Below are 22,244 nucleotides of genomic sequence, written 5' to 3'. Positions count from 1 at the left end.
TGACTTATAAGCTTAATTTCTAGGAGGATCAAGCAGATAAATATTGCTTGTAGGAGATTTGTAGCCTAAAAACTATTACAAACTGCAGCAATTTTTTAAACACATCAACTAAAATATCTAGCCAAAAAGGGCTGTTTTGCTGGCTATGTGAAAATATCCTAGAGGATCCAGCCATACAAAGGAATTTTTGTTGAGCTTGTGAAAGAACAGGTGAGTTCAAAATGTATTGTTATGGAATAATATTCAAAGTGTATTTGTAATTAATAAGAGATAGTAATTCAAGAGCAATAGTATTAAAAAATGGACTGTAATATTTTTACTCGCCCTTATCTCCATCTTTTACAAGAGTTCAAAAGACACTTAAAAGAGTGTTACCTGGTTTCAGAGAAACTGGGTAAGTGAAGCAAAAACTGGAACTTCCTTTTACATCTTTCTATATTTTCTGAGTTGTTAAATCTTTGAGTATGTATTTTTAAAAAATGAATTAAAATTTGTTTTGAAAATAATTTGTGACTTGTTGCAAGACACATTTGTTCGTGCCCTCACACTGCCACAATAAAACCAGCCTCATCCTAGTATGCCATGAAAGAGTCACAAAATAATGTGGTTCTACATTAATTTACATAGGAAATCAATAAGATACCACATATCTATTTGTAGATTTTTTTTGTGTAAAAATTAAAACAAAGGAAGTGTCTTGAAAGTAACCAGAGTTAAATGATAGATTACCCACTGGAAAGCAACGATTCTTAAATGACAGTGCATTTCTTAGAAGAAACCGTGCACCTGAGACAAAACTTCATTGATCATGTCACCCTACTAAACTCCTTCTCTAACTGGCGATCCCCAGTGAGACTTTGGAGCTCTGGGAATTATCGTCAGTTGAGAGCCAATGATCATGAATCTCTGAAAAGATGATTATATCCCTCATCTACTACACAGTTACCATAGTATATGACTGAATGTTCCTTTCGGGATGGCCGGCGGGAAGATTATCAGTGTATTTCTTTGGCAATGTAGTAGGGTTTCTTCCTGGGGATCTGTCTCTCCCATCATTTAGGTGCCATGGGTGACTGAACTGGTTCCAGTCTGGGAATGGTTAAGGATCCATGACCATTCATGATGTGCAAGGGCTGATTCAAGTCAGATTTGTACTCACAAGGCCTGGAGTTTTTCTCCTTTTTCAGATCAAGAAAGACTTGAATCGACCTCTTATATACATTGGTTCTAGAGAACCATAATCAACTAGTCAATGGCAAAGATCTCTGTGAGTCAGACTATTTGATTAATGTCCATATCTGTCATTCTGCATTCAAATTATTCACACTATATTTAGGCATTTTGGTTCAATGACAAAAACTTCTGATGTAATTTCTTATTTGTAGGGAAGAACTTCAACACAGCTCTTCTAAGATGCTGGGGCTATACTCATGAATTTATTTGTCACAGCTCTAGCGAAAGGCATATTTTCTGGAACCCTCCTGGTTTGGATGAGCAGATCTTACATAATAAATACTTTAGAATTCCAATAATCCCAAATCTTGGGTTAACTTCCTCTACAGCTTACTAAGAAGTTCTTGGCATTTCAGCTTCATTTAGTGTGGGCCACGTTTGGGTTCATCTTTCAGTCATCCAAGCTCTCAAACTGTTTGAGCCATTCCTAGCCACTTAGGCTAAAATATTGAATTCATAATTTCTGCTGAGTGAGTCTATCTCAATACATTTGGCTTTATCCATCTTTACACTCTTTTCACCTTGATCCTACACCCTTCAGATCCATTTCCATATACCTATCTCCAGCTTGGGCCACAAATTATCTTGGGACTGTTTCCAAAATGCAGATTAAATGTTTTCTGAAATACATGTGGCTTTGCCCTAAAACCTATCTTGCTCTAAAATCTATTCCAAGATTTTCATTGCTCCGTATAGGATTTTGGACTGCCATAGTCATGTCCACCATATTTGGATCATCTCTACCATCAGCCCCTAATGGAAAATCTGACCCTTCGTGTCATACCGAATTTAATGAAGGCTATGTAGGTAGTTATGAATTTACAATAAATATGGGGGATAACAGCATATTCAAGGACACTGTGGAAATAACTGAGATGTGAAAACTTCTATTACACAAATGTGCTTCTTTCTTGAGAAAATAAATCGAAAGAAATAAAAAGAGAGGAGTGAAAACTTGATAGCTAACAAGAGACTTAGATATTTTAAAAGAACACAGTATAAGATCTTATTTCTTGTCTACTTATTTTCTTTTTTTAAAAAAAATGTTTATTTTGAGAAAGAGTGTGATCAGGGGAGGAGCGGAGAGAGAGGGAAGGCGAGAGAGAGAGAATCCCAAGCAGGCTCCACACTGTCACTGTGGAGCCCAACGCAGGGCTTGATCTCACAATTGAGTGAGATCGTGACCTGAGTCAAAATCAAGAGTCGGACGCTTAACCAACTGAGCCACCCAAGCACCCCTTTTATTTATTTATTTTCATCCCGTCTTATTTCCTTGAATGAATAAAGTAAAAGTTCATAATTATTGAACACATGTGTAAATGAATGAATGTCCAATTATCAAATAAGGTGTAGCAACTAAGTGGGAAGAATGATTCTTATCCATGATGCTCAATAGAGCAAACGTAAGGAAACGCAAGTAATGTGCAAGCATGGACAGAGGAGAAGAAAATAGAGTCAGATACTAAACTGAAAGAAGGATTTTGGAAAGTGAGAGAAGTTTTAAATGAGAGCTATGGGCCACTTTGGCTAGATTGCCAAGAACAAATATTTAAGTATCCATGACAGCTTAAAAACTAGTATTTCACAACTGGCTCAACTGATTGAGCCACCATAACAAACCACTGTTCATTTCCCCACTTTTTGTTCATACTGGACATATCAAGAGCGTCACATATGGTGATGATTCTTTCTCCAGAAGGGGAAATGAAATACCTACTTGAATGACTTTCAGTCAAGAAACACCACATCCATGTAGTCTGGTATATTAGTATTCTATTGCTGCATAACAAATGAACACACATTTAACGACTCGAAGTAACACAAATGTATTACCTCATAGTTTCAGAGGGTCAGGAATATGGCCTAGCTGCCTATTCTGATTAGTGTCTCACCAGACACAATTCACAATGTCAGCTAAGGTTGCGGTCTCATCTGAGGTCTTCCTAGCTCGCTTGATGGCTGGCAAACCTCAGTTCCCTGTTGTTTTAGAACGCAGACCCTCAGTTCCTAGAGGACACCCCCTGCCACGTGACCCTCTTCATAAGCCGTTCACATCATATCTGTTTACTTCTTCAAAGCTAGCAGGAGAGCCTCTCCTACTCTGAATATGTCTCTTTTGGACCCTCTTCCGAAAGGCTCACCTGATTAGGTCAGACTCACCCAGGATAATCTGTCACTCTCTCTTTTGTTGTTGTTGTTTAGTTTTTATTTTATCATAAACGTAGCTCTGCAATCCAGCTAGACTTGGAGGGGAATCAGGAAACTAGGGGACCCACGGAACTGCAGCCAGACACAAAGATTGTAGGATGTTTCGAGCAGATGGGGGTGAAGGACTGCTCCCCTGAGCGACAGAAGGAACAGTCTGGCAGTTTAGATACAACGTGAGTCAAATGCACTAGATTTGTCCGCAGTCGGCAACGGTGATCTTGCTGCTCTTGCCATTCCTGGACCCAAAGTGTTCCCTGGCTTCCAAAACATTCGTGCCCTCTTTCGTCTTGCCAAAGACCACCTGCTCACCATCACACTCAGTGCTGGCAGTGCAGACGAAACCTGGGAACCATTCGTGTTGGGTCCAGCCGACCACGGATGAGATGCCAGGATCCCTATGCTTCAGGATGACATTCTCATCAAGTTTCTCCCCATAAGTGGGCTTCCTGCCAGTGCTATTATAGCATGTGAATCACCACCTTGGCACGTTAATCCCCAATTAATCCTATGAAAGCAGGAAACTTTATGACCAAGTCCATTCTCCCCAGTGCACAGAATACAATTTTCCGTTGTCTTTGGAACTTTGTCTGCAAACAGCTCGAAGGAGATATGGCCAAATGGCTTGCCATCCGGGGTGATGTTGAAGAACACAGTGGAGTTGACCATGGGCTGGGCCACACAGATGGCTCCAAGGTGGTAGCATCTGCAAGGCTTGATCTCTCGTTTTTTATTATTAACTCAAAGCCAATTGATTAGGGACCTTAACTACATCTGAAAAAATCACTTCCATTTTGTTATATAATATAATTCAATCATGGTAGTGTAGGGGCCAAGGCCAGCTTGTCCCAAAATGTACCACAATGGCAGACTGATTATTCTGAATTAAAGCTATTAGAGAAACAGACAGTGCATAGGCCTCAGACCTTCTGCTCTCTCCCTGAAAGCAGGAAATAAATCTTTCATATGAAAGATACCCACCATATACTAAGAAGTAAAAAGAAATTCTTGTCACCAGAGACGGAAAATTTAAGAGTGGAGAAAGCTGTATAAACTGTATAAACGGCAGAGAAAGCTGTTATGTTTTTACTAATCTACCATCTCAGCCCAAATTCCACTTAGAATTCCTTACTAAGTAAAGTTCCCAAACATCTGTTTTCTTTATCCTGTCAATTACTCGAAAATGTATTATTTCTTTGTCTAAAAAGTACAAACACTGCCTGCTTTGGTCATTTCTTTAGTCTCAGTTTTATTATTGGTAGGCCAGGCACATGTAATAACTGTGGTTGGTTTCTCCTATTAATCTGTCTCACGTCACCTTAACTCTTAAGCCAGCCAGAAGACCTTGAAGGGTAGAGGAAGAATTTTTCCTTCCCCACAGTAGTGAAATCCCACCATATCCAGAGGTCTTGCCCACATTCTAGGAAAGAGGATTACACCAGGTCTGCACACCAGAGAGAAAAGAATCATGGGACTCATCACAGAATCCTGCCCATCTCCCCTTCCACTAGTTTACCGTTTTCAAATCAAATAATCTAAATCTCAAAAATTATTTTGGTAGCAGTGCTGGAAACATGAGAGATACAGAAGAGGGGCTGGTTGTACATTTTCCCACTGAAAGAAGTTAGATGAGAGCATGGCTGGAAGGGAAGAAGAATGAGGGCAATCAGGCAGTGGACGGAAAAACTAATCTGTGCTGTTCAGTCAGGACAGTCAGTTCTCTGGGAGCGAGTAGAATGGAGAAATGGGAGACACTCCTGGCTTATGTCTGGTAATGTTTTACACTTTCATCTGGGGGGTGGTTTTATAGACATGTACAGTTTGTAAAGATTCATTGGGCTATATAAGTAAGCTATATGTGGTTTTCTTTATGTATATTTTACCTCAGTGAAAATAAAACTTAAAATGCCTGGACTATGGAAATTCTTTTTGAGCATATTCATATGCCTGGAGACTATTGCTGCTGACTGAAGATGCTATGTATCACGTAAGTGTTTTTATCAAAATAACAAAATTCTGAGCGTGCCTGGGTGGCTCATTCCATTGAGCATCTAACTCTTGGTTTTGGCTCAGGTTGTGATCTCATGGTTTCATGACTTTGAGCCCCGGGTCTGGCTCTGTGCTGGCAGCACAAGAACCTGCTTGGGATTCTTTCTCCCTCTCTCTTTGCCTCTCCTCTGCTCACACTTTTCTCTCTCTCCCTCTCTCTTTTCCCCTCCCCTGCTCACACGCACACACACACACACACACACTCTCTCTCTCTCTCTCAAAATAAATACACTTAAAAATAACAAAATTCTGCCTTTCTTTAATGTTACTTTTTCTTGGGGCACCTGAGTGGCTCAGTCAGTTAAGCGTCCGACTTTGGCTCAGGTTAGATCTCATGGCTTGTTGAGTTCAAGCCCCGTGTAGGGCTCTGTGTTGACAGCTCAGAGCCTAGAGCCTGCTTCAGATTCTGTGTCTCCCTCTCTCTCTGTCCTTCCCCCACTTGCCCTCTGTCTCTTTCTCTTTCTCAAATATAAACATTTAAAGATTTTTTTTTTTTTAAATGTTACTTTTTCTTCAGTGCATTATAACCCATATCAGGCTGTTATAAAAACCTGAGTGGTAAAATTTAGCCAAGTTGCCAGTAAAGTACACTAGATCTCAGAAAAATGGGGATGATACTAATGACATCATGACCTTTACAAAGGAAAACAGGAGCACATAGCTCACAGAGCACATAGTTCACAGTCTGGTACCCCATAATCACTCATTAATTTTATGGAAATGAATAAAGACCACTCCATGATTTACTAATTAGAACTCTGGACCCCTATTCTGACAATGAGCTGAAAGTTGAACCACTGCCGTCTCTAATTAAATGGATTCTTCCCAAATGTTGGGCAGGTCATTGAGAGGATGTGACCACTGGTTGATTTGTGAGCTGGGACCCTGGCGATGGGAGCTCCTTACTCCTTCCCCTGTCCTTGGAATATGTGTTCTGTTTGCCTTCCCTGTTTCCAGAAGCTGCCTCAAGGACACAGCTTTGAGACAGTGATGTGGTGTTGAGGCCACCTAGACACTATATGTGACTGAACCCAGTTAGGACCTCTATATAAACTTTTAAGATTTGGCAGGCAGGTGCAGGGATCTTCTTGTCGTAGACCACTGAAGACAAGCCTAGTATGTAAATTCTCTTGCTAACTAGAACTGCTACCTACCAACCTGGAGTAGACTGCCTCTCTCTTCAGTCTCTCCCTGCCCTCCTCAGAGGGCCCTGTTTCAGATTATCCCCAGGAAGTTCTTGAGGTTGCCAACTAACACCAACATGCATGAATTCTGCATACCTGACTTCATGGGCAAACTAAGCACAGGGTTAGCAGTGACTACCCTTGTCCCTTGTTCCCTGCCAGCCCAGGGACAATTAAGGTAAAACTATGTGCAAAATGCACATGAATCTTGGAGCAGATGAAATCAGTGTGAATACAGAGCAGAAGCTGGGACTTGTAATTAAGAGAAAGGACAGTTTTTGTGACACCAAGTTCATTAATGGGAACACTCAATTCATTACTGCAAAGTATTTATTCTTTTTATACACTTTATTTTGAGGGGAGAGAGAAAGAGAGTGAGAATGTGAGCAAGGGAGGGGCAGAGAGAGAGGGACAGAGAGAGAAAATCCCAAGCGGGCTCCATGCTGTCAGCCTAGAGCCCAATGTGGCACTCCAACTCACGAACTTCAAGATCATGACCTGAGCAGAAATCAAGAGGTGGATGCTTAACTGATTGAGCCACCCAGGTGCCTCCATTATTGCAAAGTATTAAAATTCTAAAGATATTCCTTAATATATACATTTGGGAGATTTGAATTTTTCCATTGTTGCCTCTCACCTTTATCACCCACTTTCGGAAGCTATGTGGTAACACAGTAGGCTGGAGACAAGAGGAGACTGGGTACATTTCTTGAAGAATACCCAAAATGAAAATCAAGAAATACAAAGTGAGAGTAGGGATAGAAAGAAAACCACTTCCTTGGAGTTTTATGATGTTGTAGTCACTATGTGTCTCAAAAAAACTCTTCGAATGTTCAGTGGTGGAAAACAATTCAAAGTTGTAATTGAGGTACCTGCTATCACTCCGTCTAGGACTTGAACTCTGTGATTAATTAATTAAAATTCAAGTTAGTTGACATACAGTGTAGTCTTGGCTTCAGGAATAGAACCCAGTGATTCATCACTTACATATAACACTCAGGGCGCATCCCAAAAAGTGCCCTCCTTAATGCCCATCACCCATTTAATCTATCTCCACCCGCCCCCCCCCCCCAGCAACCCTTAGTTTGTTCTCTGTATTTAAGAGTCTCTCATGGTTTGCCTCCCTCTCTGTTTGTAACTTATTTTTCCTTCCCTTTCCCTCTGGTCTTATGCTAAGTTTCTCAAATTCCACATATGAGTGAAATCATATGCTACCTGTCTTTCTCTGACTGACTTATTTCACTTAGCATAATACCCTCCAGTTCCATCCATGCTGTTGCAAATGGCAACATTTCATTCTTTTTGATTGTTGAGTAAAGTCCATTGTATATATACACCACATCTTCTTTATCCACTCATCAGTCAACGGACATTTAGGCTTTTTCCATAATTTAGCTATTGTTGATAGCACTGTTGTAAACATTGGGGTGCATGTGCCCTTTTGAACTAGCATTTTTGTATCCTTTGGATAAATACCTAGTAGTGCAATTGCTGGGTCATAGGATAGTTCTACTTTAAAATTTTTTGAGGAACCTCCATACTGTTTTCCAGAGTGGCTGCACCAGTTTGCATTCCCACCAACAGTGCAAGAGTGTTCTTCCCTTTCTCCGCATCCTTGCCAAAATCTGTTGTTTCCTGAGTTGTTAGTTTTAGCCACTCTGACCAGTGTGAGGTGATATCTCATTGTGGTTTTGATTTGTATTTCCCTGATGATGAGTGATGTTGAGTATCTTTTCCTGTGTCTGCTAGCCATCTGGATGTCTTCTTTGGAAAAGTGTCTATTCATGACTTCTGCCCATTTCTTCACTGGATTACTTGTTTTTGGGTGTTAAGTTTGGTAAGTTCTTTATAGATTTTGGATACTAACCATTTATCCAATATGTCATTTGTAAATATCTTCTTCCATTCCGTCAGATGCCTTTTAGTTTTGTTGTTTCCTTTGCTGTGCAGAAGTTTTTATCTTGATGAGGTCCCAACAGTTCATTTTTGCTTTTATTTCCCTTGCCTCTGGAGACATGTGAAGTAAGAAGTTGCTGCAGCCTAGGTCAAAGAGGTTGCTGCCTATTTTCTCCTGCAGGATTTTGCTGGTTTCCTGTCACATTTAGGTCTTTCACCCATTTTGAATTTATTTTTGTGTATGGTGTAAGAAAGTGGTCCAGGTTCATTCTTCTGCATATTGCTGTCCAGTTTTCCCAACACTATTTGCTGAAGAGACTGTCTTTGGGTCACAAATCAGCCCTCAACAGGTACAAAAAGATTGTGATCACACTATGCACATTTCTAGATCACAACACTCTGAAACTTCAAATCAACCACAAGAAAAAAATTTAGAAAGCCTCCAAATATATGGAGGTTAAAGAACATCTTACTAAAGAATGACTGGGTTAACCAGGAAATTAAAGAAGAAATTTAAAAATACATGGAAGCAAATGAAAATGAAAACACGACCGTCCAAACCCTTTGGGATGCAGCCAAGTCAGTCCTAAGAGGAAAATACATTGCAATCCAGGCCTATCTCAAGAAGCAAAAAAGGTCCCAAATACAGAACCTAACCTCACACCTAAAGGAACTAGAAATACGGCAGCAGAGAAAGCCCAAAGCCAGTAAAAGAAGAGAAATAAAGATTAGAGCAGAGATAAACAATATAGAAGCCACAAAAATAGTAGAACGTATCAATGAATCTAAGAGCTGGTTTTGTGAAAGAATAAACAAAATTGATAAACCACTAGCCAGAGTTCTCAAACAGAAAAGAGAGAGGACCCAAAGAGATAAAATCATGATAGAAACAGGAGAGATCGCAACTAACACCACAGAAACACAAACAATTATTAGAGAATCCTATGAAAAATTATATGCCAACAAATTGGACAACCTGGAAGAAACGGACAAATTCCTAGACACCCACACACTTCCAAAACTCAAACAGGAAGAAACAGAAAATTTGAACAGGCCCATAACCAGCAAAGAAATTGAATCTGTTATCAAAAATCTCCCAACAAATAAGTGTCCTGGGCCACATGGCTTCCCAGGGGAATACTACCAGACATTGAAAGCAGAGATAATACCTATTCTTCTCAAGCTGTTCCAAAAAAATGGAAATGGAAGGAAAGCTTCCAGACTCATTGTATGAAGCCAGCATCACCTTGATTCCAAAACCAAACACACCACTAAAAAGGAGAAGTAAAGGCCAATATCTCTAATGAACCTGGATGAGAAAATTCTCAACAAGATACTAGCAAATCGAATTCAACAGTATATTAAAAGAATTATTCACCATGATCAAGTGGGATTCATTCCTGGGCTGCAGGGCTGGTTCAATATTCGCAAATCAATCAACGTGATACACCATGTTAACAGAAGAAAGGATAAGACCATATGATCCTGTCCATAGATATAGAAAAAGCACTTGACAAAATACAGTGTCCCTTCCTGATAAAAACCCTCAAGGAAGTTGGGATAGAAGGAACATATCTTAACATAATAAAAACCATATACGATAGGCCCACAGCTAATATCATCCTCAATGGGCAAAAATTGAGGGCTTTCCTCCTAAGGTCATGAACATGACAGGGATGTCCACACTCGCCACTGTTGTTCAACATAGTGCTGGAAGTTCTAGCCTCAGTAATCAGACAACAAAATGAAATAAAAGGCATAGAAATTGGCAAGGAAGAAGTCAAACTTTCACTCTTCGCAGACGACATGATTCTCTACATGGAAAACCCGAAAGACTCTACCAAAAAACTGCTAGACCTGATACAGGAATTCAGCAAAGTCACAGGCTATAAAATCAATGTACAGAAACCAATTGCTTTTTTATACACCAATAATGAAGCACCAGAAAGAGATCTCAAGGAATCGATCCCATTAACAATTGCACCAAATACCATAAAATACCTAGGAATAAATAAACCTAACGAAAGAGGTAAAAGATTTATGCACTGAAAACTATAGAAAGCTTACGAAAGAAATTGAAGAAGACATAAAGAAATGGAAAAACATTAAATGCTCATGGATTGGAAGAACGAATATTGTTAAAATGTCAATACTACCCAAAGCAATCTACATATTCAATGCAATCCCTATCAAAATAGCACCAGCATTCTTCACAGAGCTAAAACAAACAATCCTAACATTTGTATGGGACCACAAAAGACCCCAAATAGCTAAATGTTGAAAAAGAAAACCAAAGCTGGAGGCATCATAATTCCGGATTTTAAGGTACATTACAAAGCTGTAATTTTCCAGACAGTATGGTACTGGCACAAAAATAGACACATAGATCCATGGAATAGAATAGAGGACCCAGAAACGGACCCACAAATACATGGCCAACTAATCTTCGACAGCGCAGGAAAAAGTATCCAGTGGAAAAAAGAACCCCATGTTTAAAAGGCAGACAAAGTAACCTCTGAGGAGATTAACTCCGTGCTCTCAACCCAAACAATATCTCCTCACATACATCCCAGGAAAGATTGGACACAGTTTAGAAAAACCAGTGTCATAGCAGATGGTACAGGAAACTTTCTAGGCAGAGGTGGATGGCTTCCTTGTGCGGAGGGGGCAAATGGGAGGTAGTGTGGTCTACATGGTAAACCGTGCAGGGTGGGCATTCTCACCTTGTATCGTTGGGATCGGCACAATCAGGGAGGGAGTTTTGCCCCTATTACCAGATACAAACATTATCAACGAAGGGTGACCATGGGTCCAGAGGCTAGGCAGGAGATATCTGCAGGGTTCCAGACCTATTTTAGAACGACAATAATGAGGAAATCTATGGTAGAGGTGACAGAATGTGTGGGCGACGTCAGCATAAGGATTTGAAATAAACACAATACAAATTCTGTAAGTCACAAAGGAAGAAAATGGAAACCTGACGCTGGAGTAAACAGTTACGAAGAAGAAACAGCCAGAGACACTGGCTATGGATGGGAAATGAATGAGTTTTTCGACAACTCGGTAGACTATCAGATAAGACTGGGCAGTGTACCCAAAGATCAAATGAGTGAGCTAGAACATTAAGTCAAAGAACAATCTTAGCAAGCATTACAGAGGCATCAAAAGGTAGAAACTAAGATAACTTTACGAAACACAACAAACGAGGCCCAGAAGGATAGAACAAAATAAGTGGAGAGACAGCATTTACAGAAACAGTGCTCCGGTCCTTGGGTCTATGGTAGCTGGCAGCCCTGGACCTGGAGGTAGCCTCGCTCCTTGCCTGGGGTAACCTTGGAATCTGGGTGGTATGTAGTGCCTGATTTCAGGGCTGTCCGGGACAGCCATGAATGCCACATCCCGTGCCCTCCCCTTGCAAGGCGTTGAGTAATTCCAGAGGGCCAAGAGTCATAAGTATTGTTCCAGTTCACTCTAGAAAGAAATGCAACCCCAAGGACAATTATGACACGTGTCCACAGGAGAAAATGAGGTCAGCGCAGTGTTCTAGCTCTGAGGAGTCCGTGTGCACAACAGGCCAGGGGGTGAATCGGTACCCTGTCGTTCTCTCCAGATCTGTCCTGTTAGTGGGTCTTTAGGAAGAACTGGAGTAGACAAACAGAAACAAAGGGTGAGATTACCAAATCAGATGGAACCCTCGGGAGACAGAAGACAGGAAAACTGATGAAGATAAAGAGTGAGAGTTGACAAGAGTATCAGCCATCTCCTGGGTCTTGTCTTTGATTGGAGAAAAATGTTCAGAAAAACACTGATAAGAAACTTAACTGGGTTGACGCACCATCTTTCTGAGGAGCTGACATTTCAAACGTCTCTCTCTCAATCCTCCTGAAAAGCCGAAACCTTCTAAAGCTAAGGACAGACACAAGAGGGAGACAAACTAAGCATTCATCCGCCTGCATTGCCTTTTTCAGAGGAGGAAATTTTGTGAGACACTCAGCAAGCAGGGATGCCAGTCTATAAAGAATTTGGAGACAGCTACTTGCACTGAAAGGTTAAATCTTTGAAGGGCTCTCTCTGTGCTTGGTTCTGGCAGAATACAGAGGTTTCAAAGTCATAAACCAGATGAAGTCATAATGACCTGTGCTTGGGGTACAATCTGGTTTTAGGGCACCGAATATTACAATCAATACCTTGACCAACATGCCTACTCATGGTACCTAACTGGGCCCTCGCGCCCCCCGGACAATAGAAATTGACAAGAGGCGGAAGGGGCCATCCAGGCAGGGTTTGGTTGGGGCTTGTGCTGGAGCACAAGGGAGGCTGGGTCTCTGAGGAGAGGTCAGAGAGAGCTTTATAAAGAGGCGTAGGTGGGAAAAGAATGACTTCTAATCACATAGAGGAGGGGATTTCTTGGCTCCTGCACACGTCAAGGTCATGCTTCTTCATGCGTCTTCTAGCATGTTAAATCTCAACCCTTGGGCAGTACTTTTTTTTAGTATTATAATGAGGGGGAGACGGGGGTGAAACGTTAGCGCTGTGGTCCATCTTGGGGCGCACTGGTTTGGCCCCACCTTTACCAGTCTTCACAGTCAGGACATCCCTTTCAATGAGCATGCTTGCCTCTGCGTTCCTGCAAGATACGCTACTCAAGAGAATATCTTTTTCTCTCTGTGAAGGCAGCCAAGAAATGCTGGACTTTGTGGTTGGAGTGAGGGGACCCAAGTCCAGTCCTCACTCCGTCTTACTTACGAGAAAGCAAGTTTTTAGGGGACTTGTTAAAGAACATGTCAAACAACTACCTCTGTGAAAGTAAACCATAGAAAATTAAGACGGATGTCCCCTCGAATCATTTGTCATACCCTACAGCATATCATGAAATTTAGAATAGAGTCCAAATGTATTGTTTAGGTAAGAATACCGATCAAAACTAGAGTACTTTCCTAATGTAAACTTAATTGGGTTAAGTGAGTCACAGATTAATCTCCAGACAGAACTCACGTCGGAGTGGTTCTCATATAACAGATGGGAAAAAGGATGAAAAATTTAGTAACATGAGCCTAAGTTAAGAAGTGATCATAAGGCCCCAAAATGTATATTAGTTGTCATTGAAAGATAGTTGCATTGATTAAATAGCCAAGAAGACTGTGGCTCATCTTTTTGACTCTGAAAGTGTGAAGACAGAAAAATTCCCTCTGACGCTTACTTGCTTGGTACCATGATCGCTTCTTTTTCCAATCTAATAATTATAGAATAACGGGAAGGATGAACCTAATGAGGGGAACTGTTTTTAATTCTGAAGGTATCACACTCAGTGCAGCAAAATAAAATTGAAAATGTGTATTAGTTCCAGGCATGCGTGTTGGTTCACATGGATTTAAGATGTGGCTTAGATACACCAGCTAGTGTAAACTTCGACTTTAACCAGAAGTTTTTGGTAAGTTAATAAACGCATCTAACACTAACGTCTTGGTGCCCGTGAAACATTGATGTTAAGAAATCCACCTCGGATCAGTGGAACTTCTGGGAGCTGAAAACACGCTTTGGTCTAGGAGCCCCTCGGTAATGATAATATCCAACTTTCAAAAAGGAAAGAAGTGAGAAGAGGAAAACTCCAGAACAAGAATTTTTCTAACCTAACTTAATTCAAAGTTAGATGGAAATGAGTTAAACGACTTAGAATAGTTTAGCGAAGTAGAGCAAAGGAAAAAGAAAATGTCCAAATTTCCTACAGACCAGCCTTACCACCAAGTGACGTCACGGTGATTGCAACTGTCAACAGACCTTTCACACAAACAGCCTTTCCAACTGTTCATTCCTCTAGGTGATTGGCGGGGAATTAAGTTTCGGGGAACAAATTCTTTGTAAACAGAATGAGGGTAATTGGAATCTATTTCTTCTTATCTGAAAATATGGAGAGGCCCCGCACGTAGGCGGCTCGTTGGTCTAGGGGTATGATTCTCGCTTCGGGTGCGAGAGGTCCCGGGTTCAAATCCCGGACGAGCCCGCTTCCTTTTCAACCAATTGGATTCAGAGAATCAAGGAAAAGAAGTATTTTCCCAAATATTCTTGCCAAAAAGACTGGGCTCTCACCTTGCTAACAGTGGCACTGTTCTCGGAGGAGCTGGGCTCTGAATCCCGGATCTCCCGGACGCGAGGCACCCGAATCGTTGACGCGGTACCCGGCCGCCAGCGCCTGTGGGTCCCTCCGCCGCCACCGAGGGAGCCCGGGGCCGCGGCGGGCTCGCACGCGCGTGCGCACACCTGGCGCGGCTCGGGAGGCGCGAGGAGCGTCCCCTCGGAGCTCCCGTGCGCGCGCGCAGTCGCGAATTCCTGACTTACGTTGTCGCCTGGCAACGGGATGAGCGTCCACGACGCGCTTTATCCGCCGCTCCCAGGACGCGGAGCGAAGAGCCGCCCGGTCCGCTGCTGGCGTGAGACGCCTGCCGCTCTTTTCCTGCGTTGTCGCGGTTGTTCATTCGTTTATTCGTTCCGCGAGTGAATTTTCAGCGAATACTGCAGGTCAACTGTGCTGGGTGCCGGGGGCGCAGTGGTGGACAAGAAATAAACTAGTTTCTGTATCTACGGAATTTCACATCACAAGTAGCTAAATATTTACCATGTTCACGCTTCCTGGACGAAGCACAGCATTCCCATAGAAGCGTGGAGAACCAGGGCCGACCTGTCCGCTCCAGGGAATGTTGCCCGCCAGGGTTTGTCCGCCAGGAAAGAGAAACCAGAAGGAGCAACCCCTGCCCCATGCCCGAAACTTAACCAGTACTTTCTCCTCTGCCCCAGGAGATGCGCTCACTTCTGAACTGTTGAAACGCTCGGGTACATTGATGAACATAAATTTAAAAGACGAGACAAGAAAGAAAGAAAGAAAAGAGAGAGAAAGAAAGAAAGAAAGAAAGAAAGAAAGAAAGAAAGAAAGAGAAAGAAAGAAGGAAGGAAAAAGAGAGGAAGGAAGGAAGAAAGAAAAGAAAAAAGAAAAGAGAAGAAAAAGTGGAGAGGAAGGTATTAATTCACTTAGTTTACTCGTGCTAGCTGAATTAAGTTATTTCTTTCTAATAACTGTGTTGTGACCCAAACTGAAAGTGAACACACACACACACACACACACACACACACACACACCACTCCAATTTCTTTCAAGGCTCAACTGGCCCAGCTCATCTCAGTATTCTGAAAGACTGGGTCTTTTGTTACCTTTCTGATCAGTTGAAGGCCCAATAGGCTTGAAGACGCAGGTCATCGTTCAGAAGTGGTGCGTAACATATTCTCTTTTTACACACGAAACATGAATTTAAAATTTATTTGTAATTTAAAATAATTTTATAATTTGAAGTAGATGGTGTCATTCATTAAGTTTGCAATTCAAAGGGAACTTCCTCCAACCTTTGCCCTTCAAGAATGTTCTCAGGATTCAGGAAGTCAATTTTATGCCATCTAAACCAGAGATTGAATAATCTTCTTTCGAGGGATTTTATTATCCCAAGAAGGGTGAGTTAAAGATACTGTCTGGTACTAAAAGGCACACGCAGGTCATTTTACAGTGAAGTCTATCGTCAATAAGCTGGACTCATAATCTGTTTCCATTTATTTTTAGGGCCTCATTATAACAATACCCAGCAACCAAAGATCACCTGACGTCTAAACTTAAGTGTCTAATATGAGGGGGATAAAAGTGAACTTAGAAAAAATAGAGGCTAATGTAATGCAGAGAGAAGAAACCTTCTCAGGAAAGTTATTACAGGGAGAAAGAATGCTGTAGAAAACAGTAGCTTGGCTACAAAAGCCTCTTAAAATTGGAATTGTGAGTGTAGAAATGAAAAACTTAATGGAGTAGCTGGGATAATTCTCTTCCAGAAGACGGAGTAAAATATGTAAAGGGAAACTCCAGCAGTCATGTTCCCTAGGAGACCCCCAAATTAGTTGAAACTGCCGCCTATACAAAAACCTGCACGCAATGCTTATAGCAGCTTTATTCACAATTGTGGAAACTTGGAAGCAACCAAAATGTCCTTCAATAAGTGAATTAACAAGCTGCAATACATCCATACAATGGAATATTATTTAGTGATAAAAAGTAGTAAGCCTTGGGGGCGCCTGGGTGGCTCAGTCGGTTAAGCGTCCGACTTCGGTTCAGGTCATGATCTCACGGTGTGTGAGATTGAGCCCCGCATCGGGCTCTGTGCTGACAGCTCAGAGCCTGGGGCCTGTTTCAGATTCTGTGTCTCCCTTTCTCTCTGACCCTCCCCCGTTCATGCTCTGTCTCTCTCTGTCTCAAAAATAAATAAACATTAAAAAAATTTTTTTAAATAAAAATAAGAAGAGTGTAAATAATAATTTTTAAAAAGTGGGGGAAAAGGAAAAAGGGAGACGAAACACCCTGGAGGTTTAAAATCCAAGGTAAAAGAAGTCCCAGAAAAAAAAAAAAGAAGAAGAAAGAAAGAAACTAGAGAACACATAAGTGAGAAAATCAAGACAGAAAAAGTCAAGCTAATTTCCCAAACTGAAATACATGATTTTGCAAATTTAATGCTGTAATAGAGCTCTGAGAACAATGAATGAAAACAGAAACACATGAAGGCATATTTTTCAGACATTTAGGAACACTGGGGACAGAGAAATAATCCTGAAAGCGAAAAAAGCTAATTGCAAATGAAGTATCAGTAACTAAAATGACTTCTTACTTCTCAAAAGCAATACAGGAAGCTAGAAGAAAACGGAGAACGCTTTCAAAATCCTGAAGAAAAACTTCCCCGACCTAGCATTCCATACCCAACCAACACTCAATCGAACATTAGAGAAACATAAAAGATATTCTCCAATACCCAAATATTTAAAAAATCTAAATATCATAAGAGAACAGTGGACAATATTTGCCAGTCATCACATACAAGCAGTGAAGACCAACTCAAAAAGACTATGATGTAATTGGAAGAAAGATGGCTCGGAAGCCTGTCCCTACACGGTGGTGTTTAAGGCGAGGAAACAAGATGAGCCTTTTTGTGTGGTGAGTAGTCAATCGAAAATTCTAAACTTGAAAAATCAGTTAAATAGAGAAAGCATCCGTATCAGTCAGAATACAATTCTGGCTTTGTGACAAAGACCTCACCCTACTGTAGCTTAAAGGAGGCGGACGTTACTCATCTCTCACATGATCGTCAGAAGGTACAATCGAGGCTGACGCTCTGGCCCCACGGTGTTGGTTCCAGTATTGTACGTCGTGGCTCCCTCCTTCCTACGGGGTTGCTTCGTGTTTCGTGACTCCTTCTTTCCCGCGGTGTTGCCACGTCCAGCAAGCACACACGGTAGGAGGAGAGAAGCGGAGGGTGTTCCTTTCCTCTTCTGGGCATAACCTGCACGTTTCACATACACCGACTCTCCAACGCACTGGTTTCGAAACTGGTCACATGATCCCACTTAGCATCACGGAAAGTTGTGCGTTGCGGACTTCTCGTGGGTGGCTCTGAGCCCTACTAAATGTCCAACCAGCCGTCTCTGCCGTAGCACCCGATTTGGAGATACGCCGGGAAAAGCAAACACCACCACAAACCGAAAGCCAAATGGCTGAAAATCTTTCCCTCTCCCAGGGGGGAAGATGAGGAAGAAGGCCACGTATTTTCGAAGTACTTAAGATTTTTAAACGTGTGGTTAACTTTGATGGGAAAAGATGTGAACTTAAAAAATAAGCCTGAAGCCGAGAACAAAGGTGTGGATTAAAAAAAAAAAAATCCATCCAGGTTCAAATGGGGCAGGGGAGGAATACCCCATGAGGGAAAAAGGTCTTGTTGGAAAGAGGGGAAATAGATCTTTCTTGATACCGAATCGGGAATTGGACCGAGCGGAGAAAACAAGGCAGAGGGAAGTGGCTGAAGTTAAGCATGAAGATCCAAGCAGGTCAGCGCTGCAAACACTAAAATAGAAGGTTGTTTTCAAGTGAGAAGAGAGAAGGCTTCTCAGTCGCAAGCAGAGTGGTCTTGACTCCAGAAGAGGTTAGTGGGACCCAAGGTAGAGTGTCCTGACACTAAGAGCGTGAGAATCGGCGGGGATCCATTCCCGCAGGATCCCCCCACGCTCCCTGTTGTGCTTCCTATGATTGATTTGCTTGGGCTCGGAAAACAAACAAACAAACAAAATATCTTCATGACCACCTTCCTGCTCAGATTTCAGGATTCTCCCTGATGGGTCACACACACGCTTCAGCGCTCCGGCCACAGTGATTTCTCAACACTCGTCCAGACACTGTCGGCCCCCCCGGCCTTTGCTCAGGCCCTGTCCTCAGTGAAGGACACCCTCTCTCCTGGCCAGCTCTAGAAAACTTCCTCGGCAAGACTCACCTTTAATACAGCCTTCTTTCCCCAGGCATTTATGATTCATTCTGATTAGTCATAATCAAGCCCTACCCATGTTCCCTTATGTGCATTGTATTCATTCTGTGAAACAAATTTTTAAAAAGCAGTTGAAAAAGCTTTTTGCACGCTTCCCCAAATAATCTTCCCGCTGGGAGTGACTCTTGTAACTTTTTTTTTTTTTTTTTTTTTTTTTTTTGCACCGCAGCCTTTGCAAATCAGGCGCAAGTCGGGCCACCTGTCCCCCCTAAGATCACCCAAGAAGCACACGGGGATTTGGGGGCAATCGGAAGTCGCGGCTCCTCTGCTGGGATGAGCGGGGAGAGAGCCCCGCGAGTGAAGGGCTCTGTCTGCCCTGCGCAGTTCCACCCTGCAGGGTCGAGGCGGTGACGACACGGGGTAGAGTTGCAGCGCGGCCCCGCTGGGGCCCGTCGTCTAAGCTTCCGGACTGTCTTCTTAGCCGCGAATTCGGAGTCCGGACTCGCCAGGCTCCCTGAGGTCCACACCAGGGGGACCGGCTCTGGGAGCCCCCGCCCGCGGCTGGCTCGGGCGGGTGGCGCCCTCGGGCCGCAGGGAGGGGGACCGCAGACCGGTGCCAGGCAGCCGCGCGGGGGGAGCCCAGGCCCAGGCCGAGGTGCTTGCTTTTCGCGTCGCGACTTTTCCAGTCCGGTCGTGGTCCATTCGCGTGGGAGCCGGAGCTGGTCTCCCGGGCGTCCCCGAGCCGCCTCCTGGAGCCCCGGCGCCCAGGACAGCCGGGAAGCGCCCGAGTGTCAACTCTGAAATAAAGTACTTGGAGACCGTGGTGCGTCGTGACGAGGTGGCCGAGTGGTTAAGGCGATGGACTGCTAATCCATTGTGCTCTGCACGCGTGGGTTCGAATCCCACCCTCGTCGGTGTAGGTATTTTAGCGAGGGGGGGGGAGCGGGAGGGAGTGCGTGCAATTTCACCTTGGCTTTGGTTGTCAATATTGTCTGTGTGGATACTTTATGTGAGTAATAAAGTGCCCGCGGAAGGCTTCCTTTCGGGTCCCTGAGGAAGGAGAGGGTGGGAAGGAGAGAAGGAAACACCCGTGAAAAATTCTGCTCCCTAGAAATCACAAAGATATGGATGGCCCTTTATTAACACTTGAAGGCTGTACTGTTTTACCGCTTATATTTCGATCTGCAACTCTCCTGGAACTAATATCGATTTACAGTGGAAGGAAAAATCAATTGGAGTATTTATTCATTGATCTATCATCCACCTGTAGATAAATACAGTCATATTGCTATTCAAACAGATCACCTTTACCGTGGACATCGAATGGCCCTGTCTGTGTGGTTCTTTTCAGGTATCTACTCTTGACTTGTCTGATTTACATACTCCGCTGTCTTATTTCTAGAGCTTTGTAACAAGTCTCAACCCCTTGTTCCTATTCCAGATTTGCCTGTTCTAAACTGCCTTTTTGTAGTTCCATACACATTTTAGAATCGTTATGTAAATGTCTGCCCCAAAAAAGGGGGGGAGGGGAAGGCTGATATAATTTTGGCTAATAATGTTTGAATCTATGGAGCAATGTGAATACAATAGACATCTTTAAAATATTGAATCTTACAATACATATTAGACCCTTCAATTATGTATGTCTTCTTGAATTTATCTCAACAGTGGCTTGTCTGATTTGTCTACATAGAAATATAGCCCGTATTTCACTAGATATGTTTTAGGTATTTGTATTTAAGTATCTGAATTAGGCTGTAAAATATGGCGTATATGAATATGTTGTTGTATATGCTATTAGGTTTTGAAATTTTATTGTTTATTAAAACATTGAAATCCAGTGGATTTTTATATACCAGTCACGGAAAGCCTGATAATAGCTCATCACGTGGGCGCTGAGTTGAAAAGACGACATCACAGGCAGATGGTCTTGCTATGGAAAATGCCATATTAGGAAAAGCCGAGGCCCCATCAGGAGATGCATACAGGCCATCGGACCCCAGGGAATGCGCAGTCGGCACTGGGTACGTCGCAGCACACAATTTTCGGGAAAGAAATAGCGGGGTGGGGGAAGTTGAAACTGAGATAGGCTTTTTGTATTGGAGAGAGAAAACGTTCTACTGAAAGGCACTCTTACTGTGCGGGTGAACATTCTGGACAGGAGTCACCGCTTAGTTAATTTCTGGCTCCCTCAAGTGGGTCGAGGAGGGAGGACAGTTGCCAGGTACAACAGAGGACCCACCTTTGCTTTACGCATAGAAGCTGTCTTTTGAGTAAATCTGTTGACAGCATCCGAGAGCACCCTCTCCCCCTCCAAGACTTAATGATCCACTCACTAGGTAGGCTTCCTGTGATACATGCACTTTACTGCAGATATAAAATTGATTAGAAAGTATGGACGAGTTCACTGAACATTGATGATACAAAAGTATATGACATGAGCCTTATGGTTTAATTAGTGGACTTTCGTTGCTGCTTCGATATGAACATCTACGAGCATCTTGCTCACGGAGATTCTCATCCCCCAAAGCTCATTGCAAACTTCTTGGAACTTTAGCAGAACAAAACCCAAGGGGCTGCTGGCCTCTGGCCCATATGTCCGTTTTTTCCAATCGTGGCTGAGGCTTCCGCTCACCCGGCGTGGCCCTCGTGACTGGAGGGTGGGCGGAAGTGGTTCTCAGTGACAGGTGATTTCTCCCCATCGGGGGACGTTCGGCCATGTCTGGAGACATGTTTGGTTGTTACAACTAGAGAGGGACCATCTGGCGGGGAAAGGCCAGAGGCGCTGCCGACACCCTCCAATGCTCGGTACTTTCTCCAACAGCAAATAATTTCCAGCATGAAATGTTACTAACATCAAGGTTGAGAAGTCCTGATATGTTGTGATAGAGATTAACATAATGCACACACATATGTATTATAATATCATAAGAGCCCTGAGTACAATATAGTAAGAACCCTGTCCTGGGTCTTAAGGAAGTCCATTCCGGTAGGTGATACAGACAGTGACCCCCACAGGCCACAACACAGGCACAAGCTCATGCTATTGAGACACAACATGAACCACACATACAGCTACTCAAAGGTAAAAACTCTAGCATAGACCTGGAGCGGCACAGAGACAGATGAACGCCAGAGACACAGAGTCTGAGAAGCAGACGTGTATTCAAAATGACACAATCACCCCCACACGCACTAAATAAGGCAGCGAGGGTCAAATAAGGCAGTGTGCCAAACACTGGGCTAAGCCCTTCCTAATCAAATGTGGATAACATTCTCATTAAAAAGTATCTGATACAATCGTGGTCTCCGTGTAAAATTTCATAAATCCAAGGCACAAAGAACT

At 42.8% G+C, this 22,244-nt stretch overlaps 2 non-coding genes across 2 annotated transcripts; both read left to right on the top strand.

Annotated features, from left to right (window-relative positions):
- The first annotated feature begins 14,496 nt into the window (after window positions 1–14,496).
- On the top strand, window positions 14,497–14,568 carry TRNAP-CGG. Its single transcript has one exon. It is a non-coding gene; the product is annotated as a tRNA-Pro (tRNA).
- A 5,162-nt stretch (window positions 14,569–19,730) lies between these two features.
- TRNAS-GCU lies at window positions 19,731–19,812 on the top strand. Its single transcript has one exon. It is a non-coding gene; the product is annotated as a tRNA-Ser (tRNA).
- Window positions 19,813–22,244: the final 2,432 nt, after the last annotated feature.

The sequence above is a fragment of the Lynx canadensis genome, chromosome B2 (assembly GCF_007474595.2).
Source record: "Lynx canadensis isolate LIC74 chromosome B2, mLynCan4.pri.v2, whole genome shotgun sequence".
Taxonomy (NCBI): Eukaryota; Metazoa; Chordata; class Mammalia; order Carnivora; family Felidae; genus Lynx; species Lynx canadensis.
Note: the sequence above shows the minus strand (reverse complement) of the source record. Positions and strands in the feature narration are given on the sequence as shown.